This window comes from Peromyscus maniculatus, chromosome 4 (assembly GCF_049852395.1).
Source record: "Peromyscus maniculatus bairdii isolate BWxNUB_F1_BW_parent chromosome 4, HU_Pman_BW_mat_3.1, whole genome shotgun sequence".
NCBI classification, from domain to species: Eukaryota; Metazoa; Chordata; class Mammalia; order Rodentia; family Cricetidae; genus Peromyscus; species Peromyscus maniculatus.
In genome coordinates this window covers 53,470,572-53,490,408 of record NC_134855.1, presented here as the reverse complement: position 1 = coordinate 53,490,408, position 19,837 = coordinate 53,470,572, and the positions used below count along the sequence as shown (strand labels likewise).

The window sequence follows — 19,837 nt, the reverse complement described above, 5'->3', positions numbered from 1 at the left end:
CAGATTTAATTGACTCAGGAGGGTGTACGTCTGTGCGAGTCAGATGCAAAAATGAGCCATCTCATAGGATGGACTGGAGCATCCATCCACAGGGCCTCCTGGAACCAATTCTCTCCAGGTTCCTGGGGCAGGTGACCAGAAGAACGTTTTAATCTAAGCCTACCCAAAATAAGGCCTATCTTCTTTCTTTGAAGAATTAGGGGAAGGGCTGGGGAAGGAAAGCCTCATACCTTTCCTCTTGTGAAAGCCAAGGTCAGAGAAACCAGCCCCATCCCATTGTGTTCCCAAGTACTTCCTCTTGAGGTCCAGGGAATGAGGTGGCGGTGGGTAACAGCAGCATGTGAGATTCTCATCAGCATCCTCAGGAACTTTAAGAGATCAGCAGTGAAACTATATTTCTTTATAAAAATTACGGTGTGCCATTGCTCGATCTGAGTTCACAGCCTATCATGATAGGAATTAGAATCTATCATTGTACATTTTTTACATTTTACCTCCTATATACTACACATATCAAATTTTCCTGAAAAATCCTTGTTTTCTTGACGAGGGATATTTTGAATTTTTTTTGCATTTGAACTTGTTCTCTCCAGATCCCCCCAAACCCTGCATGTCTTAGTTTATATCATGAACACTGCACAACTTCTTGCACATGTATTCACTGTGTCCTAAAATGAGCAATGTTGCATAATCGAGATGGTTGGCTGGCTCCGCCCCCTAGCATGAGTCTCGAGGCGTGGTATTCTGCATGTTCACTAGCAAGCTAGAGGATGGGAAAACCCAAAGCTGCTGGATGCATGTATTAAGAGGAAAGCTGAGGCTGCTTGTGAGGCTTCCTTTCTGTTTTATTATTTGGATAATATTTAAAAAGCAAAACTCACACATTCTTTAAAGATACGTTTTTATTTCTTTAGAAGACAAAACGCAAGTTGTTTTCACCGGAATGTCTGCCTCTTTGCTGCTGCATTAGGTCAAATATTTTCATCTGGTAACTACTAGCAGCTTGAAAACAGTTTTATTAATTAACAAGCGGTGATGCACTATATCATCACATCTTTAGAGCTCTCGCGCCAGCTAGTGGTAGCAACGAGGAACTGCAGGTCGCGCTCAGATTCTGAACTCTTGTTTTTACCACAAGCCTTCCCCTGTATCTTCCCATCATTTTCTTCATCAACATAATAGGGAGTCGTTGCAGTCGGTCATCGAGGAGTAGACGACGGGATTATAGTCGAATTTAGATAAACCAGTAGTCCGGGGGCAGAGAGAGGAAAGGCCAGACACACGCAACCGCTTTCCCAAAGGATTTGAGATCCTGTATTTATTTAAATATTCCTGGCATTCGATGGAGCAGGTCAGATTTTGCCAATGAGTTTCGAGCCTTTTGTTTTCCGTTTGTAGACACGTTCGAGTCTGTACCTAAGCCACGGGGTAACTGTGAGCCTCAGACAGCACTGAGGACATGCTGTGAGTGGAAATGTATGTTTGCTTCGAAGCCGCCAGTGTTTCTGGTGTGCACAGGAATTCTGAATACTTAGCAGAGCAGAAACCTCTGAGGATGGCATTTGTATCTGGTACCCTATATGGAAAAAAATACTAAAGGTATATGTAAAGGACACTTTTTAAGCACATTTAGGTGTGGAGCTCAATCTCCTCTCAAATAGAAGCACGTTACGATGTTTTTTTTGGGAAAACCGAAAAACGAGGCCCTTATTTTAAGAACAAAGACTCTTTGGCAGGCTACTTCTTTCATTTAATTAAGCAATATCTGATTGTACTGGGGTTACAGAGGTCGCTAATAAATAAATCCCGAAGCAGAGACGTTGTACTCATTAAATGGTAGGAGCGCTTTATAACTCTATCGTTTATTGCTAAAAATCAATATTACTAATAATATACGTGGAATTTATTATGAAAACAAGCTGTGGGTGATGAAGGACTTTTCTTTAGGCATTTCATTTGCAGATCTGTGTCAGTTATGGAGAACAAGGGCAATCCAAGTGGGGACGTCTTATAATATTTTTAGAAGGTAAGTCTAGCTTTGGAGGTTTGGGGAGGAAGATTTTCCACACTTTAACCTTGCAGCTTGACTGCTGTGTGTGCTGTTGGGAAATAATGTTGAAACTCTTACTGATGAGAGAGACATCTGACTGCAAAATAGACCTAGGTTATGGTGCTGCTGTATGAGATATTTTAAACCTGCCGAATCTGAGTATTTTGCATAGAAAATTCACCTACTTTCCGCCAGTCTAGTCAAATGTTGCCTTCCCCTTTCTGCATGTAATCTGTTAAACTTTGATGTGTAAGGACATTTTTTTTTTAAGTTTTCTCTTCTCTCTCTCTTCACTTTTTACCTCTTAAGACGGAAGCCAAGCTTCTACAGTTGACTAAGTTTCAAATCATTCCTGATTGGTGTACCATTGTGTCTTTGGAGAAAGACAATTGATTTCACTAAGGCTATATTGATGACCGAGGATAAACCGACGGAGAAGTGGAAGATGGTTGAATTACCATAAATATTTGAGAACCGCACCAAACCAAAACAACTTCTGCCATCAGCTTTGGGGACTGCGGTATTTATTTTAAATGCTGAGTCTGTCATTAGGCATATCTCTAAAACCGTTTAGTGGTTGCTTTAAACTATTTTGATGCCTACTATAATCCTTATATAATTCCCCATATGCTGCCAAGCAAGTGCTACAAAATACCATCCCATCATAATCTGAAATTTGCTCATAAAGATTTTAAGATTATCATTGCAGTGTTATTTCTTATTTTTGAAATCATGCAATCAGAAATTAACTGTATATTGCAAAAGAACACATTTAAAGGAAGGAAATCTGAATATATTCTTGAGTTAAAAAAAAAAAACAAAAACAACAAAACAAACTCCAACCACCTCTTTAGAGATCAGTCCATGACTTTGGCATAATGATAACCAGCGAACAACCAGTTCACTCAATTCCAATCTTCCTCGCATGTAAGATGGTCTATAAAATTTTTATAAAAGAAATAAACATTTTTACTGGTGGCCCTGGATGTGACGACATAAAGAGAAACTTACAAATAAACAGACTTGCATGCTCCTCCTGACATCCCCATCAGCAGACGTGAGGCCTCCTAAAATGCAGACACACAGAGTTAAATATTTGTTTGGCTTCCAGATGCCACGGCTGTGAAGCAGCACCGGTTCCCCCGCTGCCCCCGCCCGCCCCCCCCCCCTCTGGGAGCCGGGAGCCCTCTGCAGAGCCGCCCTTTAGGAGGCATTGGTGCAGGATGAGGGGGCGCAGCTGCCAGCCAAGCCCTGCAGATGGTCCCCCTCATTAGCCTACAGCGCTCCACGCAGCCATCCGGAGGAGGCTTCGGATGGCACTTGGACAAGATGTTAAGCCAGCCTCCTGTTCAATGTCATTACGATTTCTCCAAATCCTCTGCTTAGTGCCGCCCTGCCAGGCTCAGGCCAGGAGAGGTGACAATTCCAGGCCGATGTTCCCAGAGCCGACCCGGGAGACTTCCTAATTCTGGGCTAGCCTGGGCCATGCGCAAACGGAGCATGGCTTTCAGAGGCCAGGCCCCATGCACTTTCAGGCCCACCCTCCCCACCCCCCCACCCGTCACCGCCCATGAGATGCCTTGGCAATCTCATTTCTCCTCTTCCTTGTCTGCTCATTAATTTATCAACGTTATGGGATTTTAATTCTGTTTTCTTTACCCTTTGTTTACGAACCAGCCTTGGAATCAGGGCATCCTGCCCGGGCACCGGAAATGTTAGTTAAGTTTAGCAGTCGAGACAGCAGGGGGAGCTCCTACTGTTTTACGGTCTGCAGTTTCTCAAGCTCGATTGGAATAATTATGATAGCTGTGGTCTTACAATGAGAACATGGATGTTTACAATCTGTGTCCATGGGTAACATAGATGTGCAGAACACAGACAGTCACCATGCACTAAATGACTGGAGTATTAAGTCACAGAGCGTCCATTTTTATTCTTTAAGTATCTGAAGTTACCAGGATGCTACCCAGGGGGGAGGGAAGTGGCTGATAAGAACTTAACAGCAAGAGTTTTCCCCTAGTCTTTTAATAGGGCAGAGAAAATGCATTCATTGAAATCATCTAAATCCCATAATGCTATCCTTTTTTTTTTTTTTTGTTTTTGTTTTTGTTTTTTTGAGACAGAGTTTCTCGGTGTAGTTTTGGTGCCTGTCCTGGATCTTGCTTTGTAGACCAGGCTGGCCTTGAACTCACAGAGTCATAATGCAATCTCTCAGCCATCTTCTTGTCACCTCTAGCTATGGCTTAAAACATTTTCCTTCAGATTTATTTTATCGTATGTGCATGCATGTCTGCATGTCTCTGTTTTCACCATGTTCACATCTGGTGTCCCAGGTCAGGTCCCCTGGAACTGGAGTTAGGGAGGTTTGAGAGCCACCATGTGGGTGCCAGGAACTGAACCTGGGTCTTCTGCAAGAATAGCAATTGCTGTTCCCTGCTGAGCTGTGTCTCCAGGCCCAGCTCCCCCGCCGCTGCCGCCACCTTTCCTGTATCAGAGCAATTGAAATGGATCATTTGGTGGCTTTTAGGAGATGGGCAGAGTCGGGTGAGCCCCTCCTGCAGCCACTGTATTCTAACACGAGCCAGTGTTAAACTTTAAAGTTGATAGCAGTTAAAGCTCAGTGGCCTTTATATTATATTCTAGAGTTTGAGGAGGTCGTGGATCAGTAGCTCTGTGCTACTGTAAGGCAACTTAGGATGCCTGAATTACTCTTTGCTTTGTAAACCATTTTAATGCTTGTGGACATGCACTTTACATATTGTAGCTCACTCTATGGCTCCCCTGGAGGGAAGGGAACTCTGGAGTGATGCTTAGGGCCTAACATCAAGACTTGGCTTAGAGTGGTAGGACATTCACTTCACCATGTGATTCACGACTATGGTAAGAATTGTTTTGTAAATCTAAACAATTTCTACTGAGTGATTTTTGGGCTTCATGAGAAATAGCATAAAAGTAAGCATCTGCTTTACATTGACAGGGGTGTTGAATATTGGCTTTAAATATATATATATATATAAATTAGAGTAACATCCAGTTATATCAAGTCTTGTCCAACAATGTCTGTCTTCTTTAAAAAGACTCATACTTTATGGATATGATGTATTGAGTAGCTCAATTGATGCAGAAAGATATTACCTAAAGTAATATGCAAAAATAAAAGGTGGAATAGCCTGGAGGTGTAGTTGAGCTGTAGATGCTTGCCTAGAAAGCGCCAGGCTCTGCCTGGATTCCAACAGAGAGAGATAGGTAGATAGACAGACAGACAGACAGACAGACAGACAGATAGATAGATAGATAGATAGATAGATAGATAGAGATGGATGAATGGAGAGAGAGAGAGAGAGAGAGAGAGAGAGAGAGGGAGAGAGAGAGAGAGAGAGGTTTAGTGATATATGCCTACAATCTTGTACTTGGGAGGCAGAAGCCATAAGAACATGGAGTTCCAGGATAGCCTGGGCTACACAGTGAGGCACCCGTCTCAAGAGCAGAAGTAAAACAAATGAAGAATAAGGGGACCCTAAACTAAAGAGAAGATACTTAAAAACTTTTCATAGCACACAATGTTAAAAACATATGAAGAATGTATAATGTATGATAATAAATCAAGAAGTCGCATGATATCATTTAAAAAGTACCAGAACATATTGGGGTGGGGAGAAAGCCCAACAAGACAGTCATTTTCTTTTGGTTTTTGTGGGGCCTTGTGGTGTAGCACAGGGTAGCCTTGAACTCATGATCCTCCTGCCTCAGCTTTCCAAGTGCTAGCACTGCAGGTGTATACCACCATACCAGGTTGAGACAATGATTTTCTTGCAGACCCTAGGTGGGGTAGTCCAGGCCTGTGTCCCAGAACTTGGGAGGCGGAGGCAGGAGGATTGCTGTGAATCTGAGGGAGGCTTGGCCTACACAGTGAGTTCTACAGCAATTTGAATTACAGTTCAGCGAGACCTTGTCTCAAAAGCACCTGCCCCACCCTCATACCCTAAAAATACCAAACAAATCCCCCAAGCCAAAAACAACCACTTGATACAATGTAGGATGTTCGCGTACAGTGTCCAAAAGCCATGAAACCAGCACCTGAGTTTATCTGCTGAGTGGCTCAGACCATGGTCAGGGGCACACCTTCCAGGCTCCTGGTCCTCTTTGTCTTCCATGTCTATGTGTGTGTGTGTCCACCTGACTTTGTGTAGACAGATGGGGCTCTTTAGACCCGTGTTTGGCATTGTCACAATTTTTGCTTGGCTCAGGAAGGGCACGTTGATTATCATTAAAGTGTTATTTATTTCTATTTTATTAAGCCCTTTTTACATTCATGTTACAGGTTAATTTATACTTTTATTTCATGCACTACTTGGCTTTACTGATTAATATGCCCCATGGCATTCAATAAAGTCAGGCAGTGGAGGAAATAAGAGTGGTATTAATTTCTAACATCGCTATAAATTTCCCTTAATAAAACCAGCTCAATAGCATCACAGAAGTCGTACAATGGATGCTTCCAAATTGTTAACAAAGATGCAACTACACAATTTTCCCTTCCTGAATTGAACGCGGCTCGATTGCCTTTTCTTTGGAGTGTTGCAATGAGACACTATGGCCCGACTGCTTCTCTGTAACGGTAATCGGAGTTGGCGGCACGCTACAGTCCAGGGCTCTCCGTGGGGCTCATTCCAAAACGTCTTACCCAGGCTCTAGGTTACAAACTGCACCAATTCACCCAGGCCCACAGGCTCCTTGGGGGGTGGGGGACATTTATTTATGGATGGATTTTCATGAAGGTTGGAATTCCATCGCAGGCGTCTGTTATCTGTCCTTCCTTGGTATTTTAACAGGTTGTAGGGCTGGTGGAAACCTGGGTGCTGGAATTATTTTCATCACTGAATCCAGCACTCCGACCCCAACTGCTCAATGAAGTAAGGTTAGAATTAGGATTTATAGGAGTGTATAAAGTTGAAGACATACTACCACCCACTGAATTTTGGGTCACAAAATTTTTATGATAAAGAATGTACTTCATTATCCAGTAACCAAATTCATCTATTGGAACGGAGCATTTATTCAGTGTTCTTCCTTTGTAAAGCTCTAGGCCAGCCAGTCTCAACCTTCCTGATGCTGGGACCCTAAATACAGTTCCTCATGTTGTGGTGACCCCAACTATAAACTTATTTTCATTGCTACTTCATAACTACAATTTTGCTACCATTATGAATCATAATGCAAATATCTGATATGTCACAACCCAGAAGGTGAGAACCACTGCATCTAGCCAGACCAGTACCCACCCCCCACCCCCATGGGTTCACATCAAAATTACTTCATTTTTTTTCCTTAATAGTGAGTGAACCTGAGCTTGACGTCCTTGTGTGAGGTTTCCAACCATTTCTTTGTGGTCTTGCATTTAAGGGCTAAAAGGGGGTTTGATAGAGAAAAGAAAAAGGCAGTACAGAGCACTCCAAAACTTCTCTTTGCAGGAGAGCGTCAGGATGGTGCGCACTCCGGGCACAGTCCTGGATCAAGCTTCGTGCAGGTGGGGGTGGCCCGGGAGAGACCTGATCTCAGCTCTTCTTCTTTGAGTCATTAATAGGAGAGTGAAATTCACGTGTGACTAGGAAAAAATATTTGGAGAAAGGAAATACTTTTGTGTGTGGTTTTCATTTCTTCTAGATTTTTTTTTGCATCCCCTCAGATCCTGCTGGCCGGAGTGGCCGGTACCTGGACCCACAAAGTTGAAAAAACAGTAAAAGCCTGAGTCATTCTTGTCTCCACGTGTGCTGTGAGGGCTTGGAGATTTTCACTAAATCACTTACACACAGTGACTTCCGTGTCACCTTAACTGAGGGTAGGATTTGGTCTTTCCATGTCATTTGCTTAACACGATAGTTCAGACAGTTCACACGAGAAGTTCGTGCCTGTTCATGTCCAGTGTATTTATACAGTCTCTAATTTTGTGAAAAACGAAAACCCCACCATTTCATTTCTGCTCTTTGTCCATCTTCTGCTCATGAAAATGAGATCTTAAGGAACTGTTGGTTCCAAATCGCTCCTCAAGTCAGGATTTGACAATCCATTGTCTTCAAGGGGGAGGAAAATGGACATCCTTGAGGCTCAGGCTGCCAGTTCAGAAACAAAGCCACTGATGCAGAGGTTCGGAGTCCCAGCTTTGAAAGTCAGTTTTCAAAAGTGAGGGATGACCTGTTTGTTTCTGGAGATCTTGTATCCCAAACCCAGGCAAAGAGAGGCTTTTCTTGGAGGAAGCTATGCTTGCAAACATGGGGGCGTCTCAATGGACCAGTCCGTGTGGGCACTCGCCAGCAAAGGCGTTTGTTTTAATCAGAAAATCGGTTGCCAAGCTATTTTGGGAAAAGATTGTAGAAGAGTTGATCCAGGCTCATTATTCTCCTTTTCTTCTTCCAGATAGGATTTGATGTAGCCTAGGCTAGCCTTAAACTTTTCCAGGCAGGGTCTGATATAACTCAGGACAGCCTTGAGCTAAGTAGTTGAAGGTGACTTTGAACTTCTGATCCTTTTACCTCCCTCTCTTGAGTGCTATAATTACAGGCGTACACCATTATACTCAGTGGATGCCACCCTAGAGATTGAACCCGAGGCTCACGCATGCTAGGCAGGTGCTCTGTCAGCTGCAAACCCCTGCCCTTATTTTGATATGTTTTGATGAGTGTTATGAAGTAGACAAAATCTAGTTTATCATGTTTTGGGATATGATAAACACACAAATAATCTGAAAACAAACATGTGCACCTCAGTCAGTCGGCTGGAGAAGGTTTGCAGTATAATCAAGTGAGGGCATTTTATTTACGAAAAGGTGAATAATCAGGCTTGCGAGTGTGATGGGGAATATCAAAGGTGAATTGACACAGAAAACAGAGTTGTAGAGCTTCCCTAACAGGAAATGAAAATATACTGTTGGCGGCCCCTCAGGACTTTGAGTTGATGGCCAATGAAATTGCTTGGAACCACATTCCCCATACTGTTCTGTGAAGTTGGTGCAAAGTAATAAAATACAATTAAACACCAAGAAAATGTTTCCATTTCAGATAAATGTTTTAGAAGTATCAAAACTTTAGGAACTTGCAAACATGTATTAGTTTCCTAAGTCATCTTTGTGATGCTTGCTGGGATTATTTTGTGTTACAATGCAAAGTTATGATACCTTCTAGATGCTGATATAAAACCAAATGAATAATGTATGTTGAAATCAAGTAGAATTTATTTGGCAAGACCTAGATTATGTTGATGTGGTTATAAATTTCAGATATTCCCAACCTCAATCCTGAGTAAAGTACATAAATGTTTTGGATGGTCCCAGCTCAGCAAAATGTGTGCAAGTGAGAGGAAGTGTAGAATTTCCCTCTCTTGAAGTTTTTTTTTTCTTTTTTTTAAACCATGCTAAAGCATTTCTACTACCCTTTGAGGCTAGGATATTATTTTTTTTTCAAAGGGAAACATTGTACTCTATAGTATGACTTGTACTGTCTTTTGTGTCATTATTAATGCATTTCCTGTGAAAGGAAATGACTTCTTTTTAAAAGCATGATAGTTTAAACTTCACAGTAAGCACTATTGATGTTGAAAGTGTCTCATCTTAACCAATGCCGTTCTGGGCAGGAAGAGTACAGTGTGGAAAATGCATGTCGTCTGAACCCCATTGTTATAACCTTCTCTTGAATGGAGTGACTCAGGCCTGTGCTTTGGGGGGACAGTAACTGAAGCTGAGGAAGGCAGTTTTGTAGATAACAAGGCCCTTCATTTTTAGATGAGTGAAGGATAGTGTGACTTTTTTTTAAAAACAAAAAAATATCATAGCCATAATATAAATTATAGGTCAGGATATAACTTCCAAAGATACTTACCAAGGCCATCCAAATGTCATTATAACATTTTATTTAAAAATTCAGTTTCTGCTGGGTGTGGGGGAGCACACCTCTAATCCTAGCACTTGGGAGGCGGAGGTAGGCTGATCTCTGAGTTCAAGGCCAGCCTGGTCTACAGAGCTAGTTTCAAGACAGCCAGGGCTACACAGAGAGACCCTGTCTTAAAAAGCCCCTCCCCCTCTGCCCCCACCAAGAATTTTGTTTCTTTTCATTTGTGTTTTTCTGTTTCCATTGCATCCTTTAACCTACCATTTTAAATATAACAACAGTTTAGCTGGAAATTTACGCTCATAAACTGAAATAGCAAACTTGAGTTTTTGTGACGGTATAATTTTCACATCATATCTTTAAATCATATTCACCAAGAAATATACACATTTAATAAAATATGCAGATAAATGACACCATGAAGATGCTAGCATTTATATGCATTTTCATTTAACTTATTCTAGCTGAGATTGTTTAGCTATAAAATAACCAAGAGAGTTATATTGTCTTTCATACTCCACACTCAATACAAACACATCTTAGAATTTTTCCTTAGGGTGAAAATAGAGTTACTAAGGCTTTGCTCTTAAAACCAAGGTGACCTTTAGTTTTGAAAAGTACAGGACATTACAGTGAATTGTGATTTCTTCTTCTTCTTCTTCTTCTTCTTCTTCTTCTTCTTCTTCTTCTTCTTCTTCTTCTTCTTCTTCCTCTTCCTCTTCCTCTTCCTCCTCCTCCTCCTCCTCCTCCTCCTCCTCCTCTTCTTCTTCTTCTTCTTCTTCTTCTTCTTCTTCTTCTTCTTCTGTTTTTTGAGACAAGGCCTTGCTGTGTAGCCTTGGCTAGCTTAGAGCTCACCATGTAGATCAGGTTGGCCTCAAACTAGGGAGGTCTACCTGTCACTGCATCTTGTGTGCTGAGATTAAATGCATGTACCACCATGCCCAGCCTTAACTGTGATGTAATAATAACAGATATTTGTTGAACACTTACTGTTTTAATTCTTATTTATGTGTACGTGTGGTATCTGAGTAAGGGGACGTGTAGATGAGGAATATACTTATCGATTTTGTGTGTGTGGAGGCCAGAGGGAAAAGTAGGGTGTCTCTCTCTAATGCTCTCCACCTATTTATCTGTCTATCTATCTATCTATCTATCTATCTATCTATCTATCTATCTATCTATCTATCATCTATCTGTCCATGACGACGGAGCTCTCACTGATTTTGGAGTTTGATGTTTGGACTGGACTGGCAGTGAGCCCTGATCTACACCTCTGCCTTCCAGCACTGGGGTGGCAGGAGCATCCCTCTGTGCCTGGCTTCTTCCCTGGGTACCGGGGATCAGAGTGAAGAAGCCCTTTTCCCACCCGGCCAGCTTTTCGCCTCCTTGTTGCATACTTACTTCTGCTCAGCCCCCAAGGGCCTGCTCTGTCTTCACCTCACCTGCTGCTACACTGACCCAACTGCACTCCTTTGAACCGTCTGCTTTTTCTACCAGCTGCTGCTTAGCCCGGAAGGCCTTACTCTCCGAAACCATACTGCCTGCCATCCTTAGGAAATCTGAAATATTCAACAAGACTCATTCTCCACACCACTGCTTTCTAGATCACGGAATGGTGGGGCAAGAAGGCGAGCCTTGAGTGAGGGGAAGGCCAGAGGGAATAGCGGTTGGTGCGCAGAGCCCGGGGAAGAGGCATGACGATTTCCATGTCAGGATGAACACTGAGGAGAGGATGGCAGAGGGGCCATTCTGCAGAGGACCAGTTGGGAGGCTGTGGCTGGTCAGGAGGAAAATTCCGAAGGCTTGACACCAGGCTGGGCAGTGGTGAGGAGGGGACTGAGGGGCGCAGAAGCAGACGAGGGAACCCAAGTTTCAAGCAGGAAGCTATAGACAACATTGGCAAATGATGTAGCTAAAATCCGTTCCTTGAATTTGGTGCTTAGAAGGTCCCTGGTGATTCTTGCTAGGGGAGTCCTGGGTGAGCCATTAACAGAGAAGTCAGAGGAGTGACCTAGAGATGAGTGGAAAGGGGCTGCCGTGATGATAGCCTGGGGCTTCTCCCCCTTCTGTTTCCCAGGGTGAGTCCCTCCTCTGCCTTTGAGCCAATGGTTGAAAGCCCAGCAGTAAGTAGTTTAAGCCTTGAGATAATCCTGTGGCATGGGGTTAAGCGGACTCTATTTTACAGCTGAGCCCCTGAGGACTTGAGAAGTTTACCCACCAGCTGGAGGCTCACGGTGTGTAAGGAACTGGGCTGTAGGGAGAATCTGTAGGGAGTCTGATGGCCGAATCCTTCCTATCTCAGGACACAGCCTCCATACTGCTCTTCTCTCCCCAAGTCCTATGTCTGTTTGTCATCATAAAGCTGGTAAACTTTCACCAACACACCAGTCAAGTACAAAACTGTTCCCCCGACCCCCCATGCATTTTGCAGTCAAATGCTCTATCCCTGAGCTATACCCCCTCCTGATGCATTTTTAAGTGTCCATCGATGGCTTTATTTAGTATTTTGATTGTGAAGTTCTATGTTTAAATTTCTTTCTGCAATGCTAGGGAGCAAATCCAGGGCATGTTAGGGGAGCACTCTACCACCAAGCCACACTCCCAGCCAAGGATGGTTGCCCCCTCCCAAATCGTATTGCACTTAATGAGCTCCATGCCACGTCCATTTTATGACTTAGGAACTTACAGGCTGTTCTGAGGATGCACAGTTGTGAAGCGTCCTGCCTCTTCAAAAAGTCCTTTTTCTGCATTCAAAAGTGCCCCAGGGCAATTTTAAACATCTTCCAAGATTTGAGGGTGCTGGGATTCCTTTCTCATCTTGGATTTGAAGCTGGTGTGTGCTTCCGGTGGAGGTGCTTTGCCTACTCACCAGGCCAAGTCTGATGGAGTATTTCTCAATCGGAGTGTCTAAAGAGGTCAGGTGAACCGATAAACAAAGAACTGGTTAGCACCAGACTTCCCTCCTCCCCCCAGCTCTCCACTTGGTTGCTGCACTCTTAGCCCGGTGAAGTCAGCAGGCACATTTTCCTACCTTGGTGCTCTGATCAGTGATTTCCTTTCCTTCCTCTGTACAAATCTTTGGGCTGTAGCAACTTTACCCTTTGAGGAACAAAGGAAGAGGTATTCACAAACTCAAATAGTTTTAGCAACCATCTAAAGAGATTTGATGAGGAATAAACTGATAACTGATTTTTGGAAAGAGAGGCATTGAGATAGAATACAACCAGCAATAGGATAAAGTGCAGCTTTCCCATGACCACAATCTCTAGTATAGATGAGTGTCATATCATGGTTCGGCATCTAACCCCCGGAGTCAGAAAGACTGGGCAAGGATTCCGGGTCTACTTCTCATGTCCTGCATCACTCAGGCTCCTACCTCAGGCTTGGCTTTCTTCACCTGCAGAGTTAGAACAGTCCTAGTCCTGAATGCCTTTCACTGTGGCTGTTCTGGGCATCCAGTACCTGCTGCTGAGAAAGGGCTGGATTTTCTGAAGCCTGGTAAATGGATGTCATTGTTGGTATAGTTCGTGCATCAGAAGGGATGCTGGAGAATTCATAGCATCCCGACAGAGCTTTCATCTAGGTCATAGCTATTCATTCACCATTTAAGAAGCTTTTGGGAGGCAGCTGATGCCAATCAAATAGAAGTGTTGTTCATGGGGATGAGACAACTAGGAAATTATAACCAAGTGATAACTTTAAAAAGGTTTGGGAACATGAAGTGGCATGTAAGTACAGATCAGTCTGAGGAACTTTCCAGGAACTGTAATTTGAATGAGGTCTTATACAACTTGGCTAAGAAAAAAACAAACAAGCTCTTCCATGCAGAAAAAATATGTGCACAAGGAATAGAGGGGGGAATCAGGAAAGAACTGTTTTTTTGGGGGTACAAATAAAATTGTTGGGGTGACTTACATGTTGCTGAGACTTGAACCCAGAGTTTCATGCGTGCCAATCAAATACCAATTACAACTTTTCCCTTTTCTTCGTAAAGATAAAAATAACAGCACTTTGACTTTGTAATACATACATGTATGTATTTTTTTCTCTTATTGAAATTAGATTTTTTCATACAATATATTCTAGTTGTGGTTTCCTTTTTCTCTACACTTCCCAGCTCCTCCCTGCCTCCCCTCCAATCTAGATCTACCCCTTTCTGTCTCTTGTTAGAAAACTAACAGGGGCTGTTGGTGGTGGCGCATGCCTTTACTCCCAGCACTGGGGAGGCAGAGCCAGGTGGATCTCTGTGAGTTCGAGGCCAGCTTGGTCTACAGAGTGAGATCCAGGACAGGCACCAAAACTACACAGAGAAAACCTGTCTCGAAAAAAACAAAAAACAACAAAACAAACAAACAAACAACAAAAAAAGTAGTTTGTTTCTCCAGTGAGACTTCCTTGGAGAAAACTAATTTTTCATTCGCAAGTGGTTATTAATTGAATGGCTTCTGGGTCAGGGATGGGGCATGTGTCCATTTGCTCTCTCAGCCCTGGGGCCCCACCTAGTGTAGACCCATGCAGGCCCTGTGCATGCTGCCTCGGTCTCTGAGTTCATATGTGCAACAGCCCTGTTGTTTAAAGGCTTTGTTTCCTTCATGTCCTCCATTCTCTCCGCTCTCACACTCTTTCTGCCTCCTCTTCCTGTAGGGTTGGTTCCCTGAGCCCTGAAGGGAGGGATTTGATGGAGACATCCTGTTGAGGGTTGCTGAGTAATATATATCTACAAAATTTTTATTTTATGCTCATGGTGTTTTGTCTGCATGTATGTCTGTGCGAGGGTGTTGGATCTCCTGGAACAGGAGTTACAGACAGATGTGAACCGCCATGTGCTGGGAATGGAACCTGGGTCCTCTGGAAGAACGGCCAGCGCTCTTAGCTGCTGAGCCATCTCTCCAGCCCCTTATATTTATATTTTAAAAGGCAGTATTGAAGCTTTTGTGAATTGAGTCATTTGCTTGTTTGCCATTTTCTTTTAAATACGTCTCCTTCCGTACCTTCTCCCTCCTTGGCCTCCAGTATGAAGAAAATTGTATTTATTGGTAGACTATAGGGGTTTGCAGATTTTTATATAACCCACCATGTCCTGACATCGCCCCAGGCAGACAGTGTCCACTAGGTGGCGCGCACGGGCCTCAGCGGTAACTGCGGTGCCATCCCGGGTGGGCCAGCTTGTGTAAGGCCGGCTCCAAATGCCTTGAGCCTGGGGTTCCTACAAGCTGTTGTGACTACAGACAGGCTTCCAGCTGCCGACCCTCAAACCACAGGCTGCAAAACCAGAACCCCCCGAAGCTGCTTGACAACAAAAGTACTGGTGTGGGCAATGACGCAGCTATTTAGAGGAAAGGAATAAAGGCACGACTGAAGTATTAAAAGATAGGGATCCTTCCGGTATTGGTTTTCATAACAGTATAATTTTTTTCTCATTTTCTAAGATCGGGCACATCGTGAAATCGAGGCTAGATTCTGATGTAGATTTCATAGTGGGAGGTGGAGGCATTTTGCTTTTCTTTAGGACAGCGCCAGCCAGCCGATCCCCTTTATTGTCCAGATGAAATGCTGAAGGCTTTGCCACAGTTTTATCCTTTATTACTCTTCTAAAAAGGGACAGGTGTCTCCCTTCCAACCCGAAGCAGTAAGTAATGGCTTTGGCATCATTTCCCTGCCTCTTTCAAGTTTATGGAAGCCCATTTCTCATTGTTAGGCTAAAGATGCAGATCAGAACGGACGAGCCTGATTCTTGTCGCGCGAAGGCGGCTTCTTAGGCGATTAGAAGGCAGCAGCCGGGGTCTTGACGGGAACGCCTGGCGGATAGCCATGGCAACGCAGCCGCAGAGCCCGCACGCTTGCCCGGCAAAGCCCCAGGCTACCTACCTACGCGCAGGCATCTCGGCTTAGGAGCCGCCCCAAGACCGGTTCTGCGCGTTTCCCAGAAGCTTGTCGGTGCCGGTTTATCCGAGCTGGCCGAAGGCGGTGAGGCCCAGGAGGCCTTTTTCCTGCAGTGTGGCCCAGGAGTTCTTATCAATGCAGCGGGTTGTCTTGGGTTCAAGGGTACCTGGCTTCTGTCATTACAGATCGGCGAGCTCATTCTGATTTTGGTCAAAATAAGACTTGAAACATTTAGAATTATTATTATTATTATTATTATTATTATTATTATTATTGCTTGTGATGTTTTGCCTGCCTGCATGTCTGCGCACCACAACCGTGCACAAAATAAGATAAAAAAAAAAGTCAAATTTATAGTTCCTGTAGAATAATAGTAATAAAAAGTACTCTTTACCCTTTTTTTTTTTTTTTTTTGGTACTTGCCCAGGGTTCTTCAATATCCTTCTCTTACTATGGTGTCCAATGGGTTTCTTAAGATCTTTCCCAAGGTTATAATCTTGGTTCAGAAATATGCAGTAGTTCAGCAAACGCAGAAACGTAGTGAAGGCTGTATGAGAGCAGGGGAGGGACGACGGGGTGGTCCCCTAACTACGGGCTTTCCTAATAATTTCGAAGAGTTGAAAGGAGGGTGGGATACGCATTTCTGGAAGGTGTTTTGCCTGTTGTTCAGTTGGTTTGCTTATTGTTTCAAAAGAGAAAGAATTAATAAGCAGAAATAAAGCGCCTTTTCTATTGCAAAACACTTAATTGCTTACTGAAATGTGAAATTCCAGGGCAGAACCAGGAGCCAGCGATTTCTGGTATGTTCCTGGAGAAACATCTGGAAGCAGCAGGAAGGACGCCTGAGAAACAGTTGGCGATACAACCTCCAGATGTAATACTTTTCACCTCTGGGTGGCGCTGTTCAACTGCTTCTTGTTTTTATGTGCGTTTGAAAGCCCTTGCTTCCTGTTAGACGCATTCTTCAAAGAATCTGTTAAAGAGACACTTCCTCTACCCGCACTAATCTCTAAATAACTTTTTGTCACATGAATGTAAATTCAGCGTGGTTGGGATGTGCCATCTAAGTTACCAAAGAAGACCAAATAATATTAAGGATTGTTTATATGGGCAATTGGCCAAATTAAAAACTCGATTATATATTACTTGAAAAGAAATTTATTTACATTTTTGGTAGGCATTTAACCTGAAAAGACCACTAAAATACGAGAATTTTAGTTTAAATTTGTTGTCACTTGTGGATGTGATTTTAATCCCGTAAACATATTTCAGTAGATGCCAGTTTTATGAAAGGGAAGGTTAGGTATTGGGAAACTTAATAATCAAAACGTAATTTTGAAAACCTAACAGCCCCTAAGGTGTTATTTTCACTTTAATTTAAGGCAGAATGCCTTCAATATTAAAAAACAAAAAATTCCAAATCCTATGAAATCTGTCTTTCTTTATCTTCAAAATTCTTATTATAGAATTATTTTAATAAGTAGCAATTGTATTTACACTTATGCAAAATGTGTAGTAGGCAGTCCTTACATTTCATATAAACAAGGCAGAGAGTTAATATTGTGTGCCAAGAAAAGATGTGCACATGTCAATTGGTTTTAAGATGTCTAATACTTGATTTGAAACTCACAGTCTGTCAGAAATACCAGATGAAGGGGTTATAATGCCAGAGTTAATTTTGTTTTGTCATATACAAAGTAGTTAATCTAAAAATTATTGATTGATATCCTCCCTCTTTTAACTCTTTTAGGACTCAATATTTAAAGCAAAACTAATTTATCTAGGTGTTCTACTGCACAAAATTAATTCTACTGGGACCGGTGAGGCCATGCCTCATTATGGAGCAGTTCCCTTGCTGAACTAGCCTAAGCAGGATGCTTACTAGGATATTTTTTCAAAATTAGGCACAACAAAGAATTTAACCCTCAGGATGCTGGAGAGCTGACCTTCGGTATTATATTTACTGGGTCACGTGATGGGATCAGGGGATGTTATAGAAACAGTATGTCTTCTCCTAGTGGGTACTGCCTAGGACTCCGGTGAGTCACCGCATTTGTGTGTGAAGAAAGAAACACCCCTTTGTGATTTATGTACCAGGGTGACGTGTTTGTTAAAACAGTTCCTCCTTCTCTAATATGTATCACTGTATTACAGACCTTGCCTTAAAAAAAATGTGCTAGGCATGGCGGCCTATATCTTCAGTCACAGCATTTATAGGCAGAAGCAGGAAGATTTTGAGGTCAACCCAATCTACAAAGTGAGTTCTGGGGCAGCCAGGGCTACATTACGAGGCCCCATCTAAAAACATTGTACATAAACAGTGAATTTACCTCTTTGCCTGGGTGGCCAAATAGTTGCTCAGATTTAACTTCTGATGGGATCAGTTGGTCACTGGACATTTTGTGCCTCCCAAAAGCCTAACATTACAGCCACTAAGCATTGGTTATCGGTTGCCGCTACCAAGGTAGTTAACTGTCCGCCTGTCCCACCCCACCCACTCCCTCATTCTCTTAGTATCTGTGCCAAGTATTATTGGAGATTTTTTTTTTTGTTTGTTTTTGGACACACGGTTTCTCTGTATAGCTTTGCGCCTTTCCTGGAACTCACTTTGGAGACCAGGCTGGCCCCAAATTCACAGAGATCCCGCCTGGCTCTGCCTCCCAAGTGCTGGGATTAAAGGCGTGTACCACCACCACCACCACCACCACCACCACCACCACCACCACCAGGCTGGAGATTTTTAAATGTCTTTGTTTTTAGTGCTTGGGGATCAAACCTATGTGGTCTGTCACTGAACTACATCTCTAGCCAGGTTTTCTGTGGACTGAATGTAGCGGTCCTAAGCATGAAGCTGTAGTCCACTGGAAACTTTTAGAGGCTAAAAGTCTTCTTTTGTTCTCTTTGAGCATCTCAGCACATTTGTTTTCATGGAAGTAGTTTTCCTGCTTAATGTGCCTCATTTCCCTCTAGAATGTTACGAATTGGTACAATATATTTCCTTCTTGTAGCTGTCAAGAAATTTATTTATTTTTTTTTAAAAAAGATTTATTTATTTTTTGTGGATGTTTTGTCTGCATGTAGGTGTGTGTACTACATATGTGCCTGATGTTGGAAGAAGCTGTAAATTGGATCCCCTGGAACTGAAGTTCTGGACAGTTGTGAGCCACTACATGGGTTCTGGGAACCCAACCTGGGTTCCCTGCAAGAGCAGAAATTGTTCTTAACCACTGAGCCATCTTTCCTGACCCAAGAAATATTTATGTAGTCATAGTGATGAGGGTGGTCTTTCACTCATCCACGCAGCTGGGATTAAACCCAGGACCTTGAGCACACTAGGCCATGGTCTGACCACCTAACTCCACCCCTCCCCCCATGGTCTGACCACTGAGCCTCACCCCTTCCCCCCCATGGTCTGACCACTGAGCCCCACCCCTTCCCCTGGTGTCTTTATGATGCAAAGTGACGACAGTTCAGCCTTCAGTAAATTCTTGAGATGATAAGTAAAAACAAATGAATACTTTCCCCAACTCTGCTCCGCACCAGGAAATGACAGATTTTTGTTCGAGGCCAGCCAGTCTCTTCTCACAGAGATGGTGTTGCAATTATGGCGTGGAACCCGGTTCACATTCATTTTAACTGAAAGGCATTAGCAATGGCTCCATATTCCTACTGTAAAAATAGCCTAAATTAATTATTCTAGGCTGTCATTAAATCACAGAGATTACAGTGGGCACTAGAGGAGAAAACCTCACTGATTCAAATAAAAATCAGAATAAAAAAATTACCTTTACAGGTCCCGTTTTGTTTGAAATTGAGTAAATGAAAAGTAGCTTGCAGGAAAGCGCTGTAAAACTCTGGCTATTGAATTTAATTTCTCCGTAAAAAGCTTAGCTTTAATAGAAACTGCTGCTTGAGAAACCACATTCTCAGCCTGTAACATGGCCCATGTTTCTGTTTTAAATCCCGTATAAAAAGTATTTAAGCATCATAGATTTTATTACCCCCTGTATTCTTGTCAGCTCTG

At 43.0% G+C, this 19,837-nt stretch overlaps 1 long non-coding RNA gene across 1 annotated transcript; it reads right to left on the bottom strand.

Moving 5' to 3' along the window:
- Nucleotides 1–884: 884 nt before the first annotated feature.
- LOC102916046 (uncharacterized) lies at nucleotides 885–3,781 on the bottom strand. The gene is made up of 3 exons (XR_442623.3): nucleotides 3,710–3,781; nucleotides 3,062–3,117; nucleotides 885–1,576 (listed from the first exon to the last, which is right to left on the bottom strand). It is a non-coding gene; the product is annotated as an uncharacterized LOC102916046 (long non-coding RNA).
- Nucleotides 3,782–19,837: the final 16,056 nt, after the last annotated feature.